Source organism: Bos grunniens, chromosome 11 (assembly GCF_055505025.1).
Source record: "Bos grunniens cultivar Pamir isolate PY7600 chromosome 11, Bosgru_T2T1.0, whole genome shotgun sequence".
Taxonomy (NCBI): domain Eukaryota; kingdom Metazoa; phylum Chordata; class Mammalia; order Artiodactyla; family Bovidae; genus Bos; species Bos grunniens.
The window spans coordinates 63,639,280-63,665,300 of record NC_141175.1 but is presented as its reverse complement, the minus strand read 5'-3'; the positions used below and the strand labels follow the sequence as shown (position 1 = coordinate 63,665,300).

Sequence of the window (26,021 nt, the reverse complement as noted above, 5' to 3'; positions counted from 1 at the left end):
CCAGGTTAATAGTTGAGTATAACATGCCTCTGATGTCTAGGAAAATTCTTTGTGAAGGCAGGTAGTGTCCAGGAAATGCCAGATAAATTGAACCACATTGGTAAATAGGCTACAGAGGCCAGATGATTTTGAGTGAGGACGTTTGGACCTATTTCACTGCAAGCATAGTGCAGTATCTTACCTACATCATTTGGGGGTAAAATCATAGGGGCCTGAAGGTCTCACCTTAGTTTCATTGTCCCCCTTTGGGTGCTGTGCCTTAATTTCCTCATCAGTAAAATGGAAATAACCAAAGTTTGAGGTCATATTTTTGTTTGAGGCAAAACCCAGAATCAGTAAAGGTTCGCCACAATGAGCTTTGTGTAAAATCATCAAATTGCAGTCATGCAAACACAGATGAGAGTTTGGGAAGTGGAAGCAGCAAAAATGTGTCTGGGGTCCTTGTTTAAGTTGATTGACAGGGCTCCACAATGATGTGGACTTGGAATCTCCTACTAAATCCTAGCATCATGACATTAGTGGTGCTGAAGAAATGCTACAGCCTCCACTGACTGAGAGTTAAAACTACCATTTCTCTTTTGCGTTAAAAAAAGGGGGGCTCTGAGGACTGTGTTAAGTCACTTCAGTCATATCTGACTCTTTGCAACTCTATGGACTATAGCCTGCCAGGCTCCTCTATTCATGGGATTCTCTAGGCAAGAATACTGGAGTGCGTTGCCATTTCTTTCTCCTGAGGATCTTCCCAACTCAGGTATTGAACCCTCATTTCTTTTTTTTTTTTAATTGGAGGCTAATTACTTTACAATATTGTATTGGTTTTGCCATACATTGACATGAATCCGCCATGGGTGTACATGTGTTCCCCATCCTGAACCCTCCTCCCTCCTCCCTCCCCATTCCATCCCTCTGGGTCATCCCAGGGCACCAGCCCCGGGCACCAGCCCCGGGCACCCTGTATCATGCATTGAACCTGGACTGGTGATTTATTTCACATATGATAATATACATGTTTCAATGCCATTCTCCCATATCATCCCACCCTCTCCCTCTCCCACAGAGTCCAAAAGACTGTTCTATACATCTGTGTCTCTTTTGCTGTCTCGCATACAGGGTTATGGTTACCATCTTTCTAAATTCTATATATATGCGTTATTATACTGTATTGGTGTTTTTCTTTCTGGCTTACTTCACTCTGTATAATAGGTTCCAGTTTCATCCACCTCATTAGAACTGATTCAAATGTATTCTGTTTAATGGCTGAGTAATACTCCATTGTGTATATGTACCACAGCTTTCTTATCCATTTATCTGCTGATGGACATCTAGGTTGCTTCCATGTCCTGGCTATTATAAGCAGTGCTGTGATGAACATTGGGGTACACGTGTCTCTTTCAGTTCTGGTTTCCTTGGTGTGTATGCCCAGCAGTGGGATTGCTGGGTCATATGGCAGTTCTATTTCCAGTTTTTTAAGGAATCTCCACACTGTTCTCCATAGTGGCTGTACTAGTTTGCATTCCCACCAACAGTGTAAGTGGGTTCCCTTTTCTCCATACCCTCTTCAGCATTTATTGCTTGTAGACTTTTGGAATGCAGCCATTCTGACTGGCGTGAGATGGTACCTCATTGTGGTTTTGATTTGCATTTCTCTGATAATGAGTGATGTTGAGCATCTTCCCATGTGTTTATTAGCCATCTGGATGTCTTCTTTGGAGAAATGTCTGTTTAGTTCTTTGGCCCATTTTTTTGCTTGGGTCGTTTATTTTTCTGGAATTGAGCTGTAGGAGTTGCTTGTATATTTTTGAGATTAATTATTTGTAAGTTGCTTCATTTGCTATTATTTTCTCCCATTCTGAAGGCTGTCTTTTCACCTTGCTTATAGTTTCCTTTGTTGTGTAGAAGCTTTTAAGTTTAATTAGGTCCCATTTGTTTATTTTTGCTTTTATTTCCAATATTTTGGGAGGTGGGTCATAGAGGATCCTGCTGTGATGTATGTCGGAGAGTGTTTTGCCTATGTTCTCCTCTAGGAGTTTTATAGTTTCTGGTCTCATGTTTAGATCTTTAATCCATTTTGAGTTTATCTTTGTGTATGGTGTTAGAAAGTGTTCTAGTTTCATTCTTACAAGTGGTTGACTAGTTTTCCCAGCACCACTTGTTAAAGAGATTGTCTTTGAACCATCATTTCTTATGTCTCCTGCATTGGCAGGCATGTTCTTTACCACTAGCACCACCGGGATGCCCATGGGACTGGACCTCTTCCATGAGCCAAGATGTCCTGCTGCTAACCAGGACACCAGTGTGCAGGATGGTGGAGCCCTGCTCTTACCAACAGCACCTTGGGAGCCTAGCATACTCTGCAGGGAGGCCCAAGCTTTTGACACTCACATCAGCAAGAGTGCTTACAATAAGAGTTTAGTTCACAGCTCTGGGCCTGGACCCATGCATGAAGTAATTACTTCAGATTCTGGTTTCCCAGGATGAACACTTTTCCTCTTCTACTTCCCCACCCCTGCCTATAACTGGAGCCACAGGCCATGTCTGTGCGTATGGACTCCCTCCTGCTTCTGCTCCTACCTGGCTCATCCTATGGCTCTCAACCCCAGATTGTGTTCCTGTTTAACTCAGCCTTAATGCCAGTCCAGCAGTCCTATAACCAGGGGAGTAGCTTCATAAGATAGCCACTGAGTATCCGCCATGGTCTAGGATAGGGACTTAATAGCCCCTCCTCACGTTCAGTCTAAAGTCTTAAATTGTACAGAATGCCAGATGGCACTAGTGGTAAAGAACCCACCTGCCATTGCAGGAGACATAAGAGACACAGGTTCGATCCCTGGATTGGGAAGATCTGCTGGAGGAGGGCATGACAACCCACTCCAGTATTCTTGCCTGGAGAATCCCATGGACAGAGGAGCCTGATCAGCTACAGTCCATGGGGTCACAAAGAGTTGGACACATCTGAAGTAACTAACCATGCATGCACAGACATGGAAAATAGAAAATTCCCTCTTTTATGATAGTTGTGCTATTAATGATGTACTGAACCCTCTCATCTTGGGATAAATCTCCCCAATATGTTTGGTTTCTCATCATAGTCTGTAGTTTCTCTCTCCTCATCTCAGGTTATGGAGGATCAAGCCATGCATTGCTTGCTTGCTTGCTAAGTCGCTTCAGCCATGTCTGACTCTTTGCGACCCTATGGACTGTAACCTACCAGGCTCCTCTGTCCATGGGATTCTCCAGGCAAGAATACTGGAGTGGGTTGCCATGCCCTCCTCTAGGAGATCTTCCTGACCCAAGGATTGAACCTGTACCTGTTATGTCTCCTGCATTGTAGGTGGATTCTTAACTGCTGAGCCACAGAGGAAGCCCCACGCCATGCATAGTGTCTTGGTAGACGGGCAATCAAGGACAACTTATTTTACTTATGGGAAAAAGGGGGACAGAGAGTTTTGATGAAGTATAACTGTGACAAGTGAATGGGATCTGAAATAAGAACTCTTGTTTCTATCAAAATGGTGGTGTGGGGGTAAAAGGGTGGTGATCAATGTGAACAATGATGGTGGTCAAGTGTACCACTTGAGAAACTTGGATTGCAGGGACAAACAAATCTTCATTTAATGACATCTCAGTTTTCTCACTTATAAAACATGAAAACAAGAGTACTTAACATGTCAGGATGCTGTAAGGGTTAGGAAAAATATATGTGAAAAGAACTGTGGCAGGGTTTGGCTTTGGTAAGTAAGCAAGACAGTAAGTTCAAACAGGTGCAAGCTTTGAAGAGTCCCTTTCCAAGGCTTAACCATACAGTCCAGAGATCTCTTGAGATAGCTGCTGGGAGCATCAGTTCCTATGGGGCCCTGGAGCAGTCACTCCAAACCCCTTCCCTCAGGTTGGTCTCTATGGAAGCATGCTCTTTGGAGAGTGACCCCTAAGACCCCCAAGAGGGCTCTCTGGCCATATATGCCCAGTTGCACAACCAGAGGCAGGGGCTGCCCTGGATGCTGCCCTAGGGGCTGCCCTCATCCCTTTATATCTATGATTCCTGAAACTAATTGTGCTGTAGAAGTTCAACAGTATCTTCTTCCTTATAACAAAATGAGGTTATCCTAAGCAGAGCATTTAGCTCAATGCCTGGTGTGTACTAAGCATTCAACAAAGGTTTTATTTTTGTTGTTTTTTAGTTGCTAAGTTGTGTCTGACTCTGCGACCCCATGGACTGTAGTTCACAAGGCTCCTCTTTCCATGGGACTTCCCAGGCAAGAATATTGGAGTGGGTTGCCTCTTCTTTCTCCAGGGGATCTTCCCCACCCAGGGACTGAATCCGCATCTCCTGCATTGGCCAGTGGATTCTTTACTGCTGAGCCACCAGGAAATAGTTTTAAATCCTAAGCTAGGTTTATGGGTCAAAGGGCTTCCAGATTCCAGAGTCCTTCCTCTAGATTAGGAAGCAAGTGAATATGCTCTGGGTTAGGGCCAATTCATGGAAAGTCTATGCCACCATTATGAATGATATTTATTTATTCATGTATTTATTTATACATTTAGTACACATTTACTGAGCATCACTTATGTGTGTTGCCCTTGCTCAGCACATAATTTTCTGATCTCTGGTGCTTATGAATGGCAGTTGCACACAGAGTGTTTTATCAGGAAAACCCACCTCTGAACATCACTTTCCCATTTGCCTGCTGATAAAGCTAGCAAGTTAGAAAGAGCTCTGATCACGGCACCTTTCAAGCCAAGGTATGAAATCTAGAGTTAGTCATCTGTGTGTTTTACAGATAAGAAACTGAAGCCTGAGAGGCCTGAGGCCCCAAGTTTGGAACAGTACTTCAGAGGCCATCTGAGGCTAGAATCTGATTCCCTGATTAGTTTAGGAAACAAGGGCGCTTTCCAGCAGACCGGTTGCCTCTGTACAAGGGTGAGATAATTGGTCTTTACATTGTCATTTACACATAGGTGTTCTTTTCTTTCTGAAGAGGTGCCCTTCAAGGTTAAATGAAGTAGCATTTGAATAAGTCTAGAACAGTGCTTTTTAACTCTGACTGTATTAGATCATCTGAAAAGCATTTTTAAAACACTGATTTTGGATCTCCAACACAGACCAACTAAATAAACATTTGTGGGAGCAGGGGTCTGGGGGCCTCATATTGGTTTTTAAAGCTCTCCAGGTGTTTCTAATTAAAAAGCTCCACAGTCTAATATCCAGTCACTCTTATACACAGTCAGTGGTCTAGAGATTACTGCTTCTGAAATTCTAATGCACATTTGAATTATCTGGGATCTTGTTAAAACTCAGATTCTGATTCAGTAGGTCAAATGGGGCTGCAAAGTTCCCATTTGCAACAAACTCTCAGTTCATGTTAATAATGCCAGTCCCCAGATCACACTTGAAATCACATCCCCAGAAGGTGCTCTGGATTCTGGTCATCCACTGGTCACCAGTTTGTCCAGCCAGAAGCCTGGAAATTGCCTCTTTACTTCACACACTCATCTGTACCCTATCAGCTCTTGGTCACTAGTTCTTGTCAATGCCAGCCCACTGTTCTCTGTAGCTTGTCAACTTAAAGGCACAATGTGAGAGTTGCAAGTTTTATGTTCAGTAAAAGGAGGACTGCAGCCAGGAGACAGCAACACATAGCTCTGAGAAACTGCTCCAAAGAGGCAGAGGGGGAAAGGTCAGTATATATGATTTTTTTGTGAACAGGGAATATGTCAATCAAACACATTATTTTTCCAGAAGGTTTCTATTAGTCTTGTGAAGCCTTCTCTAGTCCTGAGGAACAGTGTCACCATGAAGGATTTTAGTGTTCTAGATAGGAGAAGATGCAAGAATTGGCTCATAAAAATCAGGTCCTGAGAATACCTAACTATCTGAAAACCTTTCCTGTCAGTTTTCCTGGGGCACAGATTGCCTCATTTCTGCTCCTCACCCTGAACTCCTTCAGGGGATGCTGAAAGTCAGCAGCAACAAATGACTTAATCCTTGTAGAGGCAAATGGCAAGCACCCATGTATGTGTGTTTGTGTGTGTGTGCTTAGTCAGTCATGTCTAACTCTTTGTGACCCCCAAAGACTGTAGTCCACCAGGCTCCTCTGTCCATGGGATTATCCAGGCAAAAATACTGGAGTAGGTTGCCATTTTCTTCTCCAGGGGATCTTCCCAACCCAGGAATTGAACCTGCATCTCTTGAGTCTTCTGCATTGGTAGGTGCATTCTTTAGCACTAGTGCCACCTGGGAAGCCCAAACACCCATGGCAAGTGCCAATCTGTAGTTGACAAGTTCTTAATTCTTTCTTGGTAGACTGGTCACCATTCTCTTTCACATTCATCTACCGTCACTCCCCATCCTGGCTGTGTTCTCTGATAAACCACCTCCTGATGGGGGTTTTCCATTCCTTCTTAGCTCTGTGTATGCCTTTTTTACTCTGTAGAAAGCTCTTCCAGGACTTGACCTATCTTGTAAGAGACCACAGAATCCCTGGGCCTCTATCTGCACTAGACACATATTACAATTGTCCAGGAACAACATGCCCTACTGGTTCTTTTCTAAGTTCCTAGAGCCCAGCTTAGCACTTATCAGGCTCTTAAATAAAACAGTCCTTGAATTTAAGAAAGAAAATCCCAAATTTGAATGAGCAAAACCAAACAAAGATATCAAATACTCTCCTCATCAAAATGAACATTCTTTCTAGATTATGCATTAGGGTTTAAACATCATCATTGGGGGTGAAAAAGTAGCTTAATAGGGGCTCAGGTATGTCCCTGGTGGTTCAGTGATTCAGATTCTGGGCTTCCACGGCCGGGGGCACAGGTTGGATATCAAAGGGAACTAAGATCAGAAAAAGGAACCCCCCCCCCCCCACCTGCAAAAAAAAAAAAAAAAAAGAGCTCAAAGCAAGCGAGAGGACAGAAAGGAGAGGATGGGATGCTGGAAGCAGCTTGGAGGTCAGCTTTTAAATCTGGGCTGGTCCCAGCAACGGCGAGCCTCATAGCTCAGTTGGTAAAGAATCTGCCTGCAATGCAGGAGACTCCGGTTGGATTCCTAGGTCAGGAAGATCCCCTGGGGAAGGGATAGGTTACCCACTCCAGGATTCTGGCCTGGAGAGTTCCATGGACTGTACAGTTCATGGGGTCGCAAAGAGTCGGACACGACTGAGTGACCTTCACATTCTTTTTCTTTCCTCCCAGCAGGGGAAAAGGGAAGAACTCTGGGGCAGGGTGGGGACAGCCCACGGAGAACCTTTCAGGGCCCTGGGGACTGTTAGAAGTGCGCGCAGTAGGCAAGAGTTTCGAAGCTTGAACTAACTTGCTGCGGAGGGAGGCGCCGCGAGCCGCAGCCATTCAGGTTTCAGGTCTTTCCAGCGCCCTTACGGGTAGCTGGTTTGGGGAAGGGGAGGGGAAGGGAGGGCAGGTCCAGAGCAAAGTGGGTGGAGTGGAGGGGGGCAGACTGAAGGAAATGAGACAACCTTTTCCTCCCACAGAATCGTGGTCCTCCTGCGTCTGCTGGGGTTACCACCGCCGCCCGTGATCGCCCAGGCCGGGACCCCGTGCCCACAGGTCTCCACTGGGGTTCCTTTCCGAATCGCCAGTGCCAGCCCAAACCTTGGCCACAGCTTTGTTGCGTCCTCCTCTTAGTGATCGGCTCCTGGTCCCCCGGCTCCGCCCCCAGCACCCGGAGCCAGGACCCCGGAAGTGCGCGTTGGCGGCTCGGGCGAAGGTAAGCGTTGCGGTTGAGCGCGCTCAGGGTGTAGGGGCGCCTGGCATCCCCAGGGGGGCCGTGGCCTGCCCTGAACACCCCTGCTTCGGAAACACGTAGAGCACTTCTGACCTGAGAGGGCTGCTTTGTTTCTGACCCCCTGCCCAGGTGTTGTAGCCTGGGTACCCCCAAGGAACTTTGCTTACGGGAGCTTGTTTTCTCTCTCTTCTCACTTTCCTGTTGCTTCCTACCCCGCATCCCTGCTTCTTTTTCTGGATCCAAGAACTCTCCGCTCCTTGCCTATGCAGCCTGGCTTCGGAGAGCGAGTTCTTGTCTAATCTCTGCGCCTCTCTCCTCCGCCTCCGGGACCAGGGGCTTAGTTCCCAGCCGGCGACAGTGACTGGCTTTGACCTCGGACCTGCCAGACGCAGCCCTGTCCGAAATTTCCTTGGCTCTAGTTGATCTCGTTTTGTTGTTCAGTGGCTCAGTCGTGTCCGACTCTTTGCGACCCCGGGGACTGCAGCACGCCAGGCTTCCCTGTCCCTGACCTTCACCATCTCCCAGAGCTTGCTCAAACTCATGTCCACTAAGTCAGTGATGCCATCCAACCATCTCGTTCTCTTTTGTCCCCTTCTCCTCCTTCCTTCAATGTTTCCCAGCATCAGGGTCTTTTCCAATGAGTTGGCTCTTCCCATTAGGTGGCCAAAGTATTGGAGCTTCAGCCTCAGTTCTTCCAATGAATATTCTGGGTTGATTTCCTTTAGGATTGACTGGTTTGATCTCCTTGCAGTCCAGAAGAGCCTTCTCCAACACCACAGTTCAAAAACATCATTTCTTCCTGCTCAGCCTTCTTTATGGTCCGACTCTCACATTCATACATGACTACTGGAAAAACCATAGCTTTGTTTTATGAATGTTTTAAGCCAGCTTTTTCACTCTCCTCTGTCACCCTCATCAAGAGGCTCTTTAGTTCCTCTTCGCTTTCTGCCATAAGGGAGGTGCCATCTGCATATCTGACATTTACCAGACTCCTTTCCAGGAACTCAGTCTGCTGCATGCTTTTGGTGGCCCCTGAAATCAAGGTGAAAAGGTAGTTGGTGGTCCCAAAATCCTTAGAGGGGATGTTCTGCTCACGGAGAGAAGTGTAGTCAGCTTCTTGCAGTTCTGACTGGGTTTCCCAAGGATTAGGGTGTGGGGGTGGGGATGAGCACTGAATATGGGATTCACTGAATATGTGAGGGTGGAGGTAAGGAGGCTGATTTGGAAGGAGAGGGGAGGAAACCATTTTGTGTTAGCTTGCCATTTTGCTCTTATTAACTACCTGAGTTCTCACATCAAGCCTCTGAGTAGGGACTCCTATCCCTATTTTACAAAAGGGCAAAGTGAGATGCACAGAGGGTGAGTAATGCTGCCAAGGCTATGCAGATGGGAAGGGATCCAGTCAGGATTTGGGAATCAGCAGGTTTGTACCAAGCATCCCCACATCCTGCCCTAGAAATAGTTCCTCTATCCAGTTTGAGCAGAATACCAACACCTATCCCTGGGTCATACTACATGGGACCAGGCTTTTTACTTTTTGAGCAAATACATCTTGATTCTATTCAAATCCAAATGATTTATTTAGTACCTACTATCCTCACAATTCAGTGGAAAGCACTGAAGTTTCAACTTGAAACCTCACTCTTGTATCTTCTGCCTGTCATCCAGTCTGTCATCAAATATGTAATTCTTCCCCAGAGGAATGACTTGAGTCTCTCTCCCCAAAAGACTGTTCGGCTTGTTGCCTAACCTAAACCCTAGAGTGGGACCACTGGCATTTAAATCCTGCATGGGGCCTTTCTGCAGTTTTCTGTGTCTGAAAAGTAGGGATGGGAGGATTTAAAACAGAGACTGTCAACCAGGGTTTCGGTTTTGTCTCCCAAATGGTATCTGGCAATGTCTGGAAACATTTTTGGCTCTTAACATGGAAGTGTTAGTGTCCTTCCATCCCCAGATGACAGAAGAGATGAGAATCTGCACGTGTTTTACGAGTACCGAGGTAGATCCTGTGCATATTAAAATTTGAGATTCACTGTCTCACAGAATAAAATCTAACCTCAGACATTGGCCTACATGCCTGTTCACATTGGCCTCAATTTACCTTCCCAAATTCATCTCATGACACTTCCTGTATGCACTTTCTATTCCACCCAACTTCCTATTCTTTTGGTATTCTAGGTCTTGACTTTTTGGAACATCCATCTTTCTCCATGGCTGGCAAATTCCTCATTATTCTTTGGGACCAGATCTCAAGTCCTGTGGTGGGTGAAGCAAAATTCAGCCCCTACAGGTGGTTTGGTTTTATCCCTCCCTGCTACCCCATCCCCAGCCATCATCTCCCATTTTTTCTTTTAATGTATCTCTCTTGTAGAGTTTACTGTGCTTTATAGGGATCTCTTGTTCATCCCCTGACTGGTCTACCTGGAACCTAGCACAGTTCTGTCCTCATGCTGGTGGTTAAACTTGCAAGCTTTGGAATTAGGCTGCCTGCATTCAAATTCTAGTTCTGCCACTTTGTGACCTTCAGACATTGACTCAGTCTCTCAAAACCTTATTAACAAGAAGAAATAGTCTGCCTTCTCTGCAGATGAGTGTTATTAACTAGTGGGATAATAATTGTTCATATTAGCACTGAGTGCCAGGACAGGGTTCAATTTTAGCATTTTATATTTTTACTAATTTAATTTTTATGAGGACCCTATTAAGTTAGTACTGCTGCTGCTACTGCTGCTAAGTCGCTTTAGTCATGTCCAACTCTGTGCGATCCCATAGACGGCAGCCCACCAAGCTCCCCCGTCCCTGGGATTCTCCAGGCAAGAACACTGGAGTGGGTTGCCATTTCCTTCTCCAACGCATGAAAGTGAAAAGTGAAAGTGAAGTCGCTCAGTCGTGTCTAACTAGTATTACCCTATTTTCCAGGCAAAGAAATGGTGTCCCGGGAAGCTAAGCAGTTTGCCCAAAGTCACACAGCTAATGTAGGCCAGGATTCACAAGACATCTGGATTGTAAAACACATTCTGGTAAAGGGCTTAAACCACATATAGTACGTGCTATATAAACATGAGCTGGATTTGTTGTGTACGTTGATAACAGCCAAAGTCTATTGGGTTTTCAACTGCTCCACCTTGTGATCTAAGACTGTGCCTTTCTTCTTACAATTCCTGTTCCTTTCCTCTCCATCTTGCCCCTAACCCAGTCTCAGAGGGACAAGACATTGGGGTCAGTCTCCTGTCACAGTTCTAGGTCAGCACCAATGAACTTGCTAAATGGAGCCTTTTGTGAGCCAGGTCAGGGTCAGAACAGCATTCACTCTTTGAGTACGGCCCCATGGAATCAGCACACTTGCTGGAGGTGAGAGGTGCCGAGGACAAGTTAGGAGCTACCTGACTCCAGCTTCTAAGCATTTTGTGTTTTGCATTGTGTATAGCACATCAGTATTGTGTTAAATCAATCAGTGAATGTGGGATGAATGGATGAATGGCACTAGGTGGATCTCCTGCCTATACTTGTGATTCAGAGTATGCTTTTTCTCCAAGTGTTATATAGTAAAGATAAAACTTGTTAAGATAATTGAATGACTTGCACAGAGTTTTTGAGAACCACATTTGGAACCTGTCACTGACCACTTATATGAGTTATGTGTGACCCTGCATACTAGGTTACAGCTGATCACTTTGTTAACTTGAGATCCTTTTCCCTGAATGTAGCCCTGCCTTGAAAGCTGAAAGCTGTACCCCTTCCTTGCTGGTCCATTGGCCACCTGCTGTATAGGCCAGACTGTCTTACACAAATACCTGCACATTTGTGCACTCTGGCTTCTTTCACAGGTGACGCAGACAGTTGTGGTCTCCCTGAGTTTGCTTGTTTTGGCAGGTTGTCCCTCAGACTTTAGTGGAGTGAGGTTGCCTGGTATGTGCAAGGCTTTGAGGTTTTGTTAGGAGGTCACAGAAATACTCTAGTAAGGCTGCTTTTGAGGATGGAGCAGGGTGAGAACTTCCCTGTCCATCGATGTGTTACAGACCACTCAGATTCCTTGTAGCACTTCAGACCGGACTCTTACTGCCTTTGGTGGTAATGCCTCTGGCATTATCCCCTTTCCTGGGTCACCAGATGACTGATCTGAAAAATATTTCCCTCAAGGGCTAATGACTGGAGTAAAAGGCTCAAGATTTTGGGAGCATCACTTGTATTTTCACTGAGGCATTTATCTAGAAGATTAACTAGCCCAGGAGGGGAATGTCAGGCCCAGCACTATGTTTCCAGGCCTCTGATGTCAAGCTTGGCTGCCGTCTTAGGTAGTACCTCTTAACCTCTTCTACCTCTCAAGTAGGAGCTTGCTGGGTTTGTGGGGACTGGTAATCATGAGCGTGACAGGTAGAAAGCTGTATGTACCTGGTACATAGCTAAAGAAGGGCCTGACAGATGCAGAGGTATGTGGTGACTGGAGGACAAGAGATGGGTCTGGGAGATGGCTCTGACTTTCCAGCAGTCCAGGAATCTGTTTCTGTATGTTGGGAGATAGTGGAGTGGGCTCAGGTAAGCTGAGCTCTTTGAATGGTGGCTCTCCCTTCTGTTTATGGGAGTGGAACCAGAGTCCAGGGGGAGGGACAGTGTGTCCAGTAAGCAAAGAAACCAGAGTCACAAGGTTGTGCTCAGTGGTTGTAGGTTTGTTTCTTTGTTTGTTTGTTTTTTCCTTCAAAGCCCTGGCTAATAAACTGTGCAGATGCCTCTTCCTGAGTCTGGACTTTTGAACATTACCTTTAGAGAAGCCAAAAGTCTGTCTGAATTGAAAAGTAATTGCTAAGTTTCTCTGGACTTAGGGAGGAAGAAAGCAAGAGAGAGAGAGACAAGAGAAAGAGCTAGGGCACTCTCTATCAGGTCTGTTTTTTATAAAATCCAGCATGTGACCTAGCAGATCACTGTCATGGCTGATACATTTGCTGGGAATCATGTTCACAGTTGCAGTCCTTTTCTTTGATCCAAAAATGTTTTGTCAAAACACACCTCAGGGGCTAGGTGCATATGTTTGCTGATTGGACAACTGATATAAGTGCTTCTATAGGTCATTCCCAGATTTCACTAGTTTATTTACCACTTAGTGACACGCCTTTCCCCACAGCATGTAAGAGATACTTCAGATCAGATCAGATCAGTCGCTCAGTCATGTCCCACTCTTTGTGACCCCATGAATCCCAGCACGCCAGGCCTCCCTGTCCATCACCAACTCCCAGAGTTCACTGAGACTCATGTCCATCGAGTCAATGATGCCATCCAGCCATCTCATCCTCTGTCATCCCCTTCTCCTCCTGCCCCCAATCCCTCCCAGCATCAGAGTCTTTTCCAATGAGTCAACTCTTCGCATGAGGTGGCCAAAGTACTGGAGCTTCAGCTTTAGCATCATTCCTTCCAAAGAAATCCCAGGGCTGATCTCCTTCAGAACAGACTGGTTGGATCTTCTCGCAGTCCAAGGGACTCTCAAGAGTCTTCTCCAACACCACAGTTCAAAAGCATCAATTCTTCGGCAATCAGCCTTCTTCACAGTCCAACTCTCACATCCATACATGACCACAGAAAAAACCATAGCCTTGACTAGACGAACCTTTGTTGGCAAAGTAATGTCTCTTCTTTTCAATATGCTATCTAGGTTGGTCATAACTTTCCTTCCAAGGAGTAAGCGTCTTTTAATTTCATGGCTGCAGTCACCATCTGTAGTGATTTTGGAGCCCCCCAAAATAAAGTCTGACACTGTTTCCACTGTTTCCCCATCTATTTCCCATGAAGTGATGGGACCGGATGCCATGATCTTCGTTTTCTGAATGTTGAACTTTAAGCCAACTTTTTCATTCTCCACTTTCACTTTCATCAAGAGGCTTTTGAGTTCCTCTTCACTTTCTGCCATAAGGGTGGTGTCATCTGCATATCTGAAGTCATTGATATTTCTCCCAGCAATCTTGATTCCAGCTTGTGCTTCTTCCAGCCCAGCATTTCCCATGATGTACTCTGCATATAAGTTAAACAAGCAGGGTGACAATATACTGCCTTGACGTACTCCTTTTCCTATTTGGAACCAGTCTGTTGTTCCATGTCCAGTTCTAACTGTTGCTTCCTGACCTGCATACAAATTTCTCAAGAGGCAGATCAGGTGGTCTGGTATTCCCATCTCTTTCAGAATTTTCCACAGTTTATTGTGATCCACACAGTCAAAGGCTTTGGCATAGTCAATAAAGCAGAAATAGATGTTTTTCTGGAACTCTCTTGCTTTTTCCATGAGCCAGCGGATGTTGGCAATTTGATCTCTGGTTCCTCTGCCTTTTCTAAAACCAGCTTGAACATCAGGAAGTTCACGGTTCACATATTGCTGAAACCTGGCTTGGAGAATTTTGAGCATTACTTTACTAGCGTGTGAGATGAGTGCAATTGTGTGGTAGTTTGAGCATTCTTTGGCATTGCCTTTCTTTGGGATTGGAATGAAAACTGATCTTTTCCAGTCCTGTGGCCACTGCTGAGTTTTCCAAATGTGCTGGCATATTGAGTGCAGCACTTTCACAGCATCACCTTTCAGGATTTGAAATAGTTCAACTGGAATTCCATCACCTCCACTAGCTTTACTCATAATGATTCTTTCTAAGGCCCACTTGACTTCACATTCCAGGATGTCTGGCTCTAGGTGAGTGATCACACCATTGTGATTATCTGGGTCATGAAGATCTTTTTTGTACAGTTCTTCTGTGTATTCTTGCCATCTCTTCTTAATATCTTCTGCTTCTGTTAGGTCCATACTATTTCTGTCCTTTATCGAGCCCATCTTTGCATGAAATGTTCCTTTGGTATCTCTAATTTTCTTGAAGATATCTCTAGTCTTTCCCATTCTATTGTTTTCCTCTGCATTGATCGCTGAAGAAGGCTTTCTTATCTCTTCTTGCTATTCTTTGGAACTCTGCATTCAGATGCTTATACCTTTCCTTTTCTCCTTTGCTTTTCGCTTCTCTTCTTTTCACAGCTATTTGTAAGGCCTCCCCAGACAGCCACTTTGCTTTTTTGCATTTCTTTTCCATGGGAATGGTCTTGATCCCTGTCTCCTGTACAATGTCACGGACCTCATTCCATAGTTCATCAGGCACTCTATCTATCCGATCTAGGCCCTTACATCTATTTCTCACTTCCACTGTATAATCATAAGGGATTTGATTTAGGTCATACCTGAATGGTCTAGTGGTTTTCCCTACTTTCTTCAATTTAAGTCTGAATTTGGCAATAAGGAGTTCATGGTCTGAGCCACAGTCAGCTCCTGGTCTTGTTTTTGCTGACTGTATAGAGCTTCTCCATCTTTGGCTGCAAAGAATATAATCAATCTGATTTCGGTGTTGACCATCTGGTGATGTCCATGTATTGAGTCTTCTCTTGTGTTGCTGGAAAAGGGTGTTTGTTATGACCAGTGCATTTTCTTGGCAAAACTCTATTAGTCTTTGCCCTGCTTCATTCCGTATTCCAAGGCCAAATTTGCCTGTCACTCCAGGTGCCTCCCGACCTCCTACTTTTGCATTCCAGTCCCCTATAATGAAAAGGACATCTTTTTTGGGTGGTAGTTCTAAAAGGTCTTGTAGGTCTTCATAGAACCGTTCAACTTCAGCTTCTTCAGCGTTCCTGGTTGGGGCATAGACTTGGATTACTGTGATATTGAATTGTTTGCCCTGGAAATGAACAGAGATCATTCTGTCGTTTTTGAGATTGCATCCAAATACTGCATTTTGGACTCTTTTGTTGACCATGATGGCTACTCCATTTCTTCTGAGGGATTCCTGCCCACAGTAGTAGATATAATGGTCATCTGAGTTAAATTCACCCATTCCAGTCCATTTCAGTTCTCTGATTCCTAGAATGTTGACATTTACTCTTGCCATCTCCTGTTTGACCACTTCCAATTTGCCTTGATTCATGGACCTGACATTCCAGGTTCCTATGCAATATTGCTCTTTACAGCATCAGACCTTGCTTCTATCACCAGTCACATCCACAGCTGGGTGTTGTTTTTGCTTTGGCTCCATCCCTTCATTCTTTCTGAAGTTATTTCTCCACTGATCTCCAGTAGCATATTGGGCACCTACTGACCTGGGGAGTTTCTCTTTCAGTATCCTATCATTTTGCCTTTTTGTACTGTTCATGGGGTTCTCAAGGCAAGAATCCTGAAGTGGTTTGCCATTCCCTTCTCCAGTGGACCACATTTTGTCAGATCTCTCCACCATGACCCGCCCATCTTGGGTTGCCCCACGGGCATGGCTTAGTTTCATTGAGTAAGACAAGGCTGTTGTCCTAGTGTGATTAGATTGACTAGTTTTCTGTGAGTATGGTTTCAGTGTGTTTGCTCTCTGATGCCCTCTTGCAACACCTACCGTCTTACTTGGGTTTCTCTTACCTTTGTGTGGGCTATCTCTTCACGGCTGCTCCAGCAAAGTGCAGCCGATGCTACCTACCTTGGACGAGGGGTATCTCCTAACCGCTGCCCCTTCTGACCTTGAACGTGAAATAGCTCCTCTAGGCCCTCCTGCGCCGGCGCAGCCACCGCTCCTGCCTCTTGAGAAATCGAGGGTTTTAATGTCCGCCGCTCCAAATCTTTGTTGTGATGAGATAGAACCAAGGAGCATACACTCGCCTGACAAACCCATGTGCTGGGGCTCAAACCCAGCCAAAACCCATAGTACCATCACAGAAAGAATTCAGTGAGAGACAAAGTGATAAGTAAGAAGTAGATTTATTCAGAATCAGAGAGAAGTACACTCCAAAGATAGAGTGTGGGCCATCGCAGAGGGCGAGTGATACTCAAGTGAGTGATAAACAATAAACAAATGCACTAGCATGAAAGTCACATCTTCAACCTCAGTATGTTCATGCCCTGAATGGGGAGATAGACAGGAAAACCAGCACAGCACATGGAGTAGTTCTGCGACAGAGAAAATACAGATGCAGAGGAAGACTCAGTCTAGCCAGGGGTCAGGGAATGGAGGCCAAGGGAAAGGAAGTCTCTTTGTGGAACATTCTTCCTCCATGGAAAGTGGTCCCATAGGCGGTTCCTAGTGGTCAGTTGCAATACGAGCACCTGGGAGTTGGTGCCAGAACCCGTGTTAAAGGGTTTATATCCCTTCATTGTGTTGATCCTTATAACTATCCTCTGAGGCCAATATTAGAGGAGGAATCAGAATCCCACCCTTAGCTAAAAGGCAGATCTGGCATTGGATCCAGGCCCCTGGACTCTGAGCCCTTCACCATTGCTCCAGACAGTGTCAGGATGGTCATATTATCATCAAAGCCAATTCGAAAACCTAATTTTCAAAAAAGAAAGTACAGGTGTGTGGGTTCTTGTTGTCTGGGTGGGAGTAGCCCTTTCCTCTACGTTCTTCCCCCTTTCCCTCTCCCTTGCCTGATATCTGAGGCCTTGACTTGTGAGAACTTAGAAGCAGTTAGACGCTCTTTGCTCTGGGGATCAGTGCCTCTTTTTTCTACCTCTTACCTCCACTTTCATCACCTAGGCATCTTGCACTTTTTTCTCCAAGGTGAGAGGAGGTGGAAATGCTGCTCTGTAGACAAGTAACCATAGAGTTTTGAATAAAAGAAAGCTTTCTTTAAAAAAAAAAAAACACAAAATCCTGCTGTAGTTTAAGCCTTTCCACTTTGCCCTGTTCCCTCCTGCCTGTGTCACTTGGATGGTTAATAGTAGGAGGAAAATGACTTCAGGGGGCCTTGTTTCTACACAGGGACCCTTGATCAAAAGGGCTGCCAAAACTTGCCTTGCCCTAAGGACCTACACAAATCACAAATAAGGCTGACTTGTCTTTTTGCTTGCTCATATTGGCAAGACAGGCCACAGCAGCCCATGATAAAGGGCTATAAGGGCCTCTTATTGGAAGACACAGGCACTGTTTTCCTTAAGTGCCTATCCTGTGTTCCACTAGGCTGAGCAACCTTTGATGTTAGTTTCCTTCCCTGCTGGAGTACACTTTGAGGACCTCATGAAAATACGGAAAACAATGACTTGGACATATTAGAGTCTGGAAAAGACACTCATGAAAGTGAAGAGCGTGCCTGTAGATAGCCGTGTATGCTCACAGAGATAGCTTGGTGGCCTTGGTTTGTCTGCTTAGCTCAAACTGTCAGTGTTTGGGTTTCCCAGGTGGCTCAGTGGTAAAGAACCTGCCTGCCAACTCGAGTTCAGTCCCGTGGGTTGGGAAGATTCCCTGGAGAAGGAAGTGGCAACCTACTCCAGTATTCTTGCCTGAAGAATCCCATGGACAGAGGAGTCTGACAGGCTACAGTCCACAGGGTCACAAGAGTTGGACCCAACTGAGCACACATGCTGCACGCCAGCGTTTACAGACACCCTCACGTCCCAGACATCGTTCCAGGCCCTGGGGTTGTAGACATGGACAAGATGTTCTTCCTGCCCGCCAGGCTTCTTTGCCCATGGAATTTTCCAGGCAAGAATACTGGAGTGGAGTGCCATTTCTTACTCCAGGGGATTTTCTCAACCCAGGAATTGAAACTGTGTCTCTTGCATCTCCTGCACTGGCAGCTGGATTCTTTACCACTAGCCCAGTGTGGGAAGCCCCAATGTAGCGTTACATTATTACATTTCTATCCTGTATCGTAGTAGCATTGCTACATTACTGTCTTGTAGTATTACTATGCTATGCATCTCTCTCATTAAAGTAATCTCTGAAAGCAAGATATGTGTGCTTGTGCATGCTGACTTACTAAGTCATGTCTGACTCTTTACATCCCTATGGAATGCAGTCCACCAGGCTCCTCTGTCCATGGGATTTCCCAGTCAAGAATACTAGAGTGGGTTTCCATTTCCTTCTTCAGGGGATCTTCCCAACCCAGGGATCAGACCTGCATCTTCTGCGTTGGCAGGCAAATTCTTTACCACTGCACCACTGAGGAAGCCTGAAACATGTCTTACTGATTCCTAAATCACTAGAGCCCACCCTGAGTCCTTGCATTTTGGTAGGTGTTCAATCAATGACTGCTGCAACCACTCAAAAATTCAGTGCTAGAGGTAATCACTAGCACTTTGGGCATCCAGAGGAGGACCAGCTAAACTCAACTTGGACAGCAGCTGGGTCCAAGAGCATCTAAGAGGCTGAAGGGGAGGCGTCTAGGCTTACAGAAGGGCATCACTGGCAGAGGAATCAGAGCGAAATACAGCATGACTAAATGAGCAGGCATGGTGTGCTCTAGGAACAAAAGAGAGATAGGTGTGGCTGGAGGGAGGGAGGCAGGTCTCTAAATGGGCGAAGTGGCACACCAGGAAAGCCTTGTTACAGAATTGGAATTTTATTCTGAAGACACTGGGGAACTACTGTAGGATTTCACACAGGAGAGACTAGATCAGAGTTTCATTGTAAAAACAGACCCCTCAGTCAGTAGATATTGGAAAGGAATAAGACACGTGGCAGGAAGACCAGGTAGGGCACCACTGCAGTTTAGAGAGTAGAAAAGGCCCAGGGTTTGGAGTCAGACAGACCTCAGTCTACATACCAGTCTCAAATCTTTGTGTAACTTAGGCTATTATTAAGTGCCTCTGAGCTTCTGTTTTTCTCATCTGAAAACAGGGATGGATGATCCTCTCCATCAAGGATAGATGGCTCTCAAGACTATGGATGATGAAGTATGTAAAGTGTCTGCTACAGTAATCAATCAACATTTGGCATGTGAAAATGGTGGTGAATATTAGTTTTTAATATTATTGTTATTAATCCAGGTGGAAAATAAAATGAGTTTCTAAGACCCTAGTAATAGGAGCGGAGAATTGGGCTCAACTCAGGACGTATTTTGGCAATAAAGTTGACACAATTTGGTGACTCATCCATGCTGTGGAGTTTGAGGGTGGGGGCAAGCGTCTAGGATGACTGGGATTTTAACTTGAGCAGCAAGAGTAAGGACAGTGGGGCCATTCATTAGGAGAGTTACAGAGGAGGAGCATTTGCAGAAAAAGATGATGAGCTCAATTTCAGACAAACTGAACTTGAAGCATTTTAGGGAGAGTTAAGGACTTCCCAGGTGGCTCAGTGGCAAAGAATTCACCTATCAATGCAGGTCACAGAGTACTGGGCTGGGCTCCATCTGTTATACACCAGCTTCCTGGTAGTTGTGTTTTTTGCATGTGTTGTGCATAGTCGCTCAGTCGTGTCTGACTCTTTGTGATCCCAGAGACTTGGCTACCAGACGCCTCTTTCCATTGAATTTTCCAGGCAAAAACTGGAGTGGGTTGCCATTTCCTCCTCCAGGGGATCTTCCTGACTCAGAGATCGAACATGCATCTCTCATGACTTCTGTATTAGCCGGTGGATTCTTTACCACTGAGCCACCTGGCCAGCCTCTATTTTGCATATGATAGCTACTCTCTCAATTTGTCCTACGCTTTCCTTCCCCTACTGTGATCACCAGACCATTCTCTATGTCTGTGTCTCCATTCAGTTCAGTCCAGTCGCTCAGTCATGTCCGAATCTTCGGGACCCCCATAGACCACAGCACGCCAGCCCTCCCTGTCCATCACCAACTCCCAGAGTTTACTCAAACTCATCTCCATGGAGTCAGTGATGCCATCCAACCATCTCATCCTCTGTCATCCCCTTCTCCTCCTGCCTTCAATCTTTCCCAGCATCAGGGTCTTTCCTAATGAGTCAGCTCTTCACATCAGGTGGCCAAAGTATTGGAGTATCAGCTTCAATATCAATCCTTCCAATGAATACTCAGGACTCATATCCTTTAGGATGGATCTCCTTGCTGTCCAAGGGACTTTCAAGAGTCTTCTCCAACACCACAGTTCAAAAGCATCAATTCTTAAGTGTTCAGCTCTCTTTATAGTCCAACTCTCACATCCCTACATGACTACTGGAAAAACCAAAGCCTTGACTAGACGGACCTTTGTTGGCAGAGTAATGTCTCTGCTTTTTAATATACTGTCTAGGTTGGTCATAACTTTCCTTCCAAGGAGTAAGCGTCTTTTAATTTCATGGCTGCAGTCACCATCTGCAGTGATTTCGGAGCCCAGAAAAATAAAGTCTGACACTGTTTCTACTGTTTCCCCATCTATTTCCCATGAAGTGATGGAACCAGATGCCATGATCTTCATTTTCTGAATGTTGAGCTTTAAGCCAACTTTTTCACTCTTCTCTTTCACTTTCATCAAGATGCTCTTTAGTTCTTCTTCACTTTCTGCCATAAGATATGCATAAATCTGCATATCTGAGGTTATTGATACTTCTCCTGGCAATCTTGATTCCAGCTTGTGCTTCATCCAGCCCAGCGTTTCTCATGATGTACTCTGCATATAAATTAAATAAACAGGGTGACAATATACAGCCTTGACATACTCCTTTTCCTATTTGGAACTAGTCTGTTGTTCCATGTCCAATTCTAACTGTTGCTTCCTGACATGCATACAGATTTCTCAAGAGGCAGGTCAGGTGATCTAATATTCCCATCTCTTTCAGAATTTTCCACACTTTGTTGTGACCACACAGGCAAAGGCTTTGACATAGTCAATAAAGCAGAAATAGATGTTTTTCTGGAACTCTCTTGCTTTTTCCATGATCCAGCGGATGTTGGCAATTGATCTCTGGTTCCTCTGCCTTTTCTAAAACCAGCTAGAACATCTGGAATTTCACGGTTCATGTATTGCTGAAACCTGGCTTGGAGAATTTTGAGCATTACTTTACTAATAAGTGAGATGAGTGCAATTGTGTGGTAGTTTGAGCATTCTTTGGCATTGCCTTTCTTTGGGATTGGAATGAAAACTGACTTTTTCCAGTCCTTTGGCCACTGATGAGTTTTCCAAATTTGTTGGCATATTGAGTACAGCACTTTCACAGCATCATCTTTTAGGATTTGAAATAGCTCAACTGGAATTCCATCACCTTCACTAGCTTTGTTCATAGTGATGCTTTCTAAGGCCCACTTGACTTCACATTCCAGGATGTCTGGCTCTAGGTCAGTGATCACACCATTGTGATTATCTGGGTCATGAAGATCTTTTTTGTACAGTTCTTCTGTGTATTCTTGCCACCTCTTCTTAATATCTTCTGCTTCTGTTAGGTCATTACCATTTCTGTCCTTTATCGAGCCCATCTTTGCATGAAATGTTCCCTTGGTATCTCTAATTTTCTCAAAGAGATCATTAGTCTTTCCCATTCAGCAGTGGCCACAGGACTGGAAAAGGTCAGTTTTCATTCCAATTCCAAAGAAAGGCAATGCCAAAGAATGCTCAAACTACCGCACCATTGCACTCATCTCACACGCTAGTAAAGTAATGCTCAAAATTCTCCAAGCCAGGCTTCAGCAATACGTGAACCAGGAACTTCCAGATGTTCAAGCTGGTTTTAGAAAAGGCAGAGGAACCAGAGATCAAATTGCCAACATCTGCTGGCTCATGGAAAAAGCAAGAGAGTTCCAGAAAAACATCTATTTCTGCTTTATTGACTATGCCAAAGCCTTTGACTGTGTGCATCACAATAAACTGTGGAAAATTCTGAAAGAGATGGGAATACCAGACCACCTGATCTGCCTCTTGAGAAATTTGTATGCAGGTCAGAAAGCAACAGTTAGAACTGGACATGGGACAACAGACTGATTCCAAATAGGAAAAGGAGTACATCAAGGCTGTATATTTTCACCCTGTTTATTTAACTTATATGCAGAGTACATCATGAGAAACGCTGGACTGGAAGAAACACAAGCTGGAATCAAGATTGCTGGGAGAAATATCAATAACCTCAGATATGCAGATAACACCACCCTTATGGCAGAAAGTAAAGAGGAACTCAAAAGCCTCTTGATGAAAGTGAAAGTGGAGAGTGAAAAAGTTGGCTTAAAGCTCAACATTCAGAAAACGAAGATCATGGCATCCGGTTCCATCACTTCATGGGAAATAGATGGGGAAACAGTATCAGACTTTATTTTTCTGGGCTCCAAAATCACTGCAGATGGTGACTGCAGCCATGAAATTAAAAGACACTTACTCCTTGGAAGGAAAGTTATGACCAACCTAGATAGCATATTGAAAAGCAGAGACATTACTTTGCCAACAAAGGTTCGTCTAGTCAAGGCTATGGTTTTTCCAGTGGTCATATATGGATGTGAGAGTTGGACTGTGAAGAAGGCTGAGCACTGAAGAATTGATGCTTTTGAACTGTGGTGTTGGAGAAGACTCTTGAGAGTCTCTTGGACTGCAAGGAGATCCAGCCAGTCCATTCTGAAGGAGATCAGCCCTGGGGTTTCTTCGGAAGGAATGATGCTAAAGCTGAAACTCCAGTACTTTGGCCACTTCATGCGAAGAGTTGACTCACTGGAAAAGACTCTGATGCTGGGAGGGATTGGGGGCAGGAGAAGAAGGGGACGACAGAGGATGAGATGGCTGGATGGCATCACTGACTCAATGGATGTGAGTCTCAGTGAACTCCGGGAGTTGGTGATGGACAGGGAGGCCTGGAGTGCTGTGATTCATGGGGCCGCAAAGAGTTGGATATGACTGAGCGACTGATCTGATTCTTTTGTTTTCCTGTATTTCTTTTCACTGATCACTGGGGAAGGCTTTCTTATTTCTCCTTGATATTCTTTGGAACTCTGCATTCAATGAGTGTATCTTTCCTTTTCTCCTTTGCTTTTCATTTGTCTTCTTTTCACAGCTATTTGTAAGGCCTCCTCAGACAGCCATTTTGCTTTTTTGCATTTCTTTTTCTTGGTGATGGTCTTGCTCCCTGTCTTCTGTACAATGTCATGAACCTCCATCCATAGTTCATCAGGCACTCTGTCTATCAGATCTAGTCCCTTAAATCTATTTCTCACTTCCACTGTATAATCATAAGGGGTTTGATTTACATCATACCTGAATGGTCTAGTGATTTTCCCTACTTTCTTCAATTTAAGTCTGAATTTTCCAATATGGAGTTCATGACCTGAGCCAGTCAGCTCCCAGTCTTGTTTTTGCTGACTGTATGGAGCTTCTCCATCTTTGGCTGCAAAGAATATAATCAATCTGAATTTTGTGTTGGCCGTCTAGTGATGTCCATGTGTAGAGTCTTCTCATGCGTTGTTGGAAGAAGGTGTTTGCTAGGACCAGTGCATTCTCTTGGCATAACTCTATTAGCGTTTGCCCTGCTTCATTCTGTACGCCAAGGCCAAATTTACCTGTTACTCCAGGTGTTTCTTGATTTCCTACTTTTGCATTCCAGTCCCCTATAATGTAAAGGACATCTTTTTTGCGTGTTTGTTCTAAAAGGTCTTGTAGGTCTTCATAGAACCGTTCAATTTCAGCTTCTTCAGCATTACTGGTCGGGGCATAGGCTTGGATTATTGTGATATTGGATGGTTTGCCTTGGAAATGAACAGAGATCATTCTGTCGTTTTTGAGATTGCATCCAAGTACTGCATTTTGGACTCTTTTGTTGGCCATGATGGCTACTCCATTTCTTCTGAGGGATTCCTGCCCGTAGTAATAGATATAATTGTCATCTGAGTTAAATTCACCCATTCCAGTCCATTTTAGTTCACTGATTCCTAAAATGTTGACGTTCACTCTTGCCATCTCCTGTTTGACCACTTCCAGTTTGCCTTGATTCATGGACCTGACATTCCAGGTTCCTATGCAATATTGCTCTTTACAGCATCAGACCTTACTTCTATCACCAGTCACATCCACAACTGGGTGTTGTTTTTGCTTTGGCTCCATCTCTTCATTCTTTCTGGAGTTATTTCTCCACTGATCTCCAGTAGCATATTGGGCACCTACTGACCTGGGGAGTTCATCTTTCAGTGTCATATCTTTTTGCCTTTTCATACTGTTTATGGGTTTCTCAAGGCAAGAATACTGAAGTGGCTTGCCATTCCCTTCTCCAGTGGACCGCATTTTGTCAGAACTCTCCACCAAGACCTGTCCATCTTGGGTGGCCCTATAAGGCATGGCTTAGTTTCATTGAGTTAGACAAGGCTGTGGTCCATGTGATTAGATTGGTTAGTTTTCTGTGATTGTGTCTCCATTACTTGTCTGTAAATAGGTTCTTCAGTACTATTTTTCTAGATTTGTATATGTGTATATTCACAATCAATAGCTGGACAAAAAATAAGATAATTACAATTGTAAGCTGCAATGGAAACATGATTAACTTAACAATATTAAATAATTACATGCAATTTGAGGGGTCAATCAGAATGATGTGGGAAGTGGGTGTACATACATGCACATGTTTTCATTTGCCCAGCCAGTCTTTGTCTTTTGATTGGTGCATTTAATCCATTTACATTTAAGATAATTATCAATATGTGATCCTATTACCATTTTCTTAATTGTTTTGGGTTTTTCTATAGGTCTTTCCCTTCTCTTGTGTTTCCTGCCTAGAGAAGTTTCTTCAGCATTTGTTGTAAAGCTGGTTTGGTGGTGCTGAATTTGCTTAACTTTTGCTTGTCTGAAAAGCTTTTGATTTCTCCATCAAATCTGAATGAGAGTCTTGGGTAGAGTATTCTTGGTTGTAGGTTCTTACTTTTCATTACTTTAAATATATCATGCCATTCCCTTCTGGCTTGTAGAGTTTCTGTTGAGAAATCAGCTGATTATCTGATGGGAGTTCCCTTGTATGTCATTTGTCATTTTTCCCTTGTTGCTTTCAGTATTTTTTCTTTATCTTTAATTTTTGTCCGTTTGATTAATGTAAGTTTCAGTGTGTTCCTCCTATGGTTTATTCTGCCTGGGATTCTGTGCTTCCTGGACTTCGTTGACTATTTCCTTTCCCATGGTAGGGAATTTTTCAGCTATTATATCTTCAAATGTTTTCGCAGGTCCTATCTCTCTCTCTTCTCCTTCTGGGACCCCTATAGTGCGAATGTTGGCATACTTAATTTTGTCCCAGAGGTCTCTCAGGCTGTCTTCATTTCTTTTCATTCTTTTTTTTCTGTATTCTGTTCTGTGGCTGTGATTTGCACCATTCTGTCCTCCAGGTCACTTCTGTGTTCTTCTGCATCAGTTATTCTACTATTGATTCCTTGTAGTATATTGTTCATCTCTGTTTGTTTGTTCTTTAGGTTTTCTAGGTGTTTGGTAAACATTTCTTGTATCTTCTCAATCTTTGCCTCCATTCTTTTTTCCAAGATCCTGGATCAATATCACTATCATTATTCTGAATTCTTTTTCTGGAATGTTGCCTGTTTCCAATTCATTTAGTTGCTTTTCTGGGGTTTTATCTTGTCCCTTTATCTGGGATATAACTTTCTCCTTTTTCATTGTGATTAACTTTCTATA

The 26,021-nt window shown here is 44.3% G+C and overlaps 1 protein-coding gene across 5 annotated transcripts in view; it reads left to right on the top strand.

The window, feature by feature from the left end:
* Positions 1–7,087: 7,087 nt before the first annotated feature.
* EVA1A (eva-1 homolog A, regulator of programmed cell death) overlaps positions 7,088–26,021 on the top strand; it is an 85,292-nt gene continuing 66,358 nt past the window's right edge. For 2 of the 5 annotated variants that reach the window (XR_015136853.1, XM_086326743.1), the window contains exons 1-2: positions 7,402–7,717; positions 19,342–19,397. The gene's annotated coding sequence lies outside the window, so the exon portion shown is untranslated. Of the gene's footprint in view, positions 7,346–7,401; positions 7,718–19,341; positions 19,453–26,021 lie in introns of those variants that run through there. The other 3 variants (XM_086326744.1, XM_086326745.1, XM_086326746.1) reach the window with 3 other exon arrangements.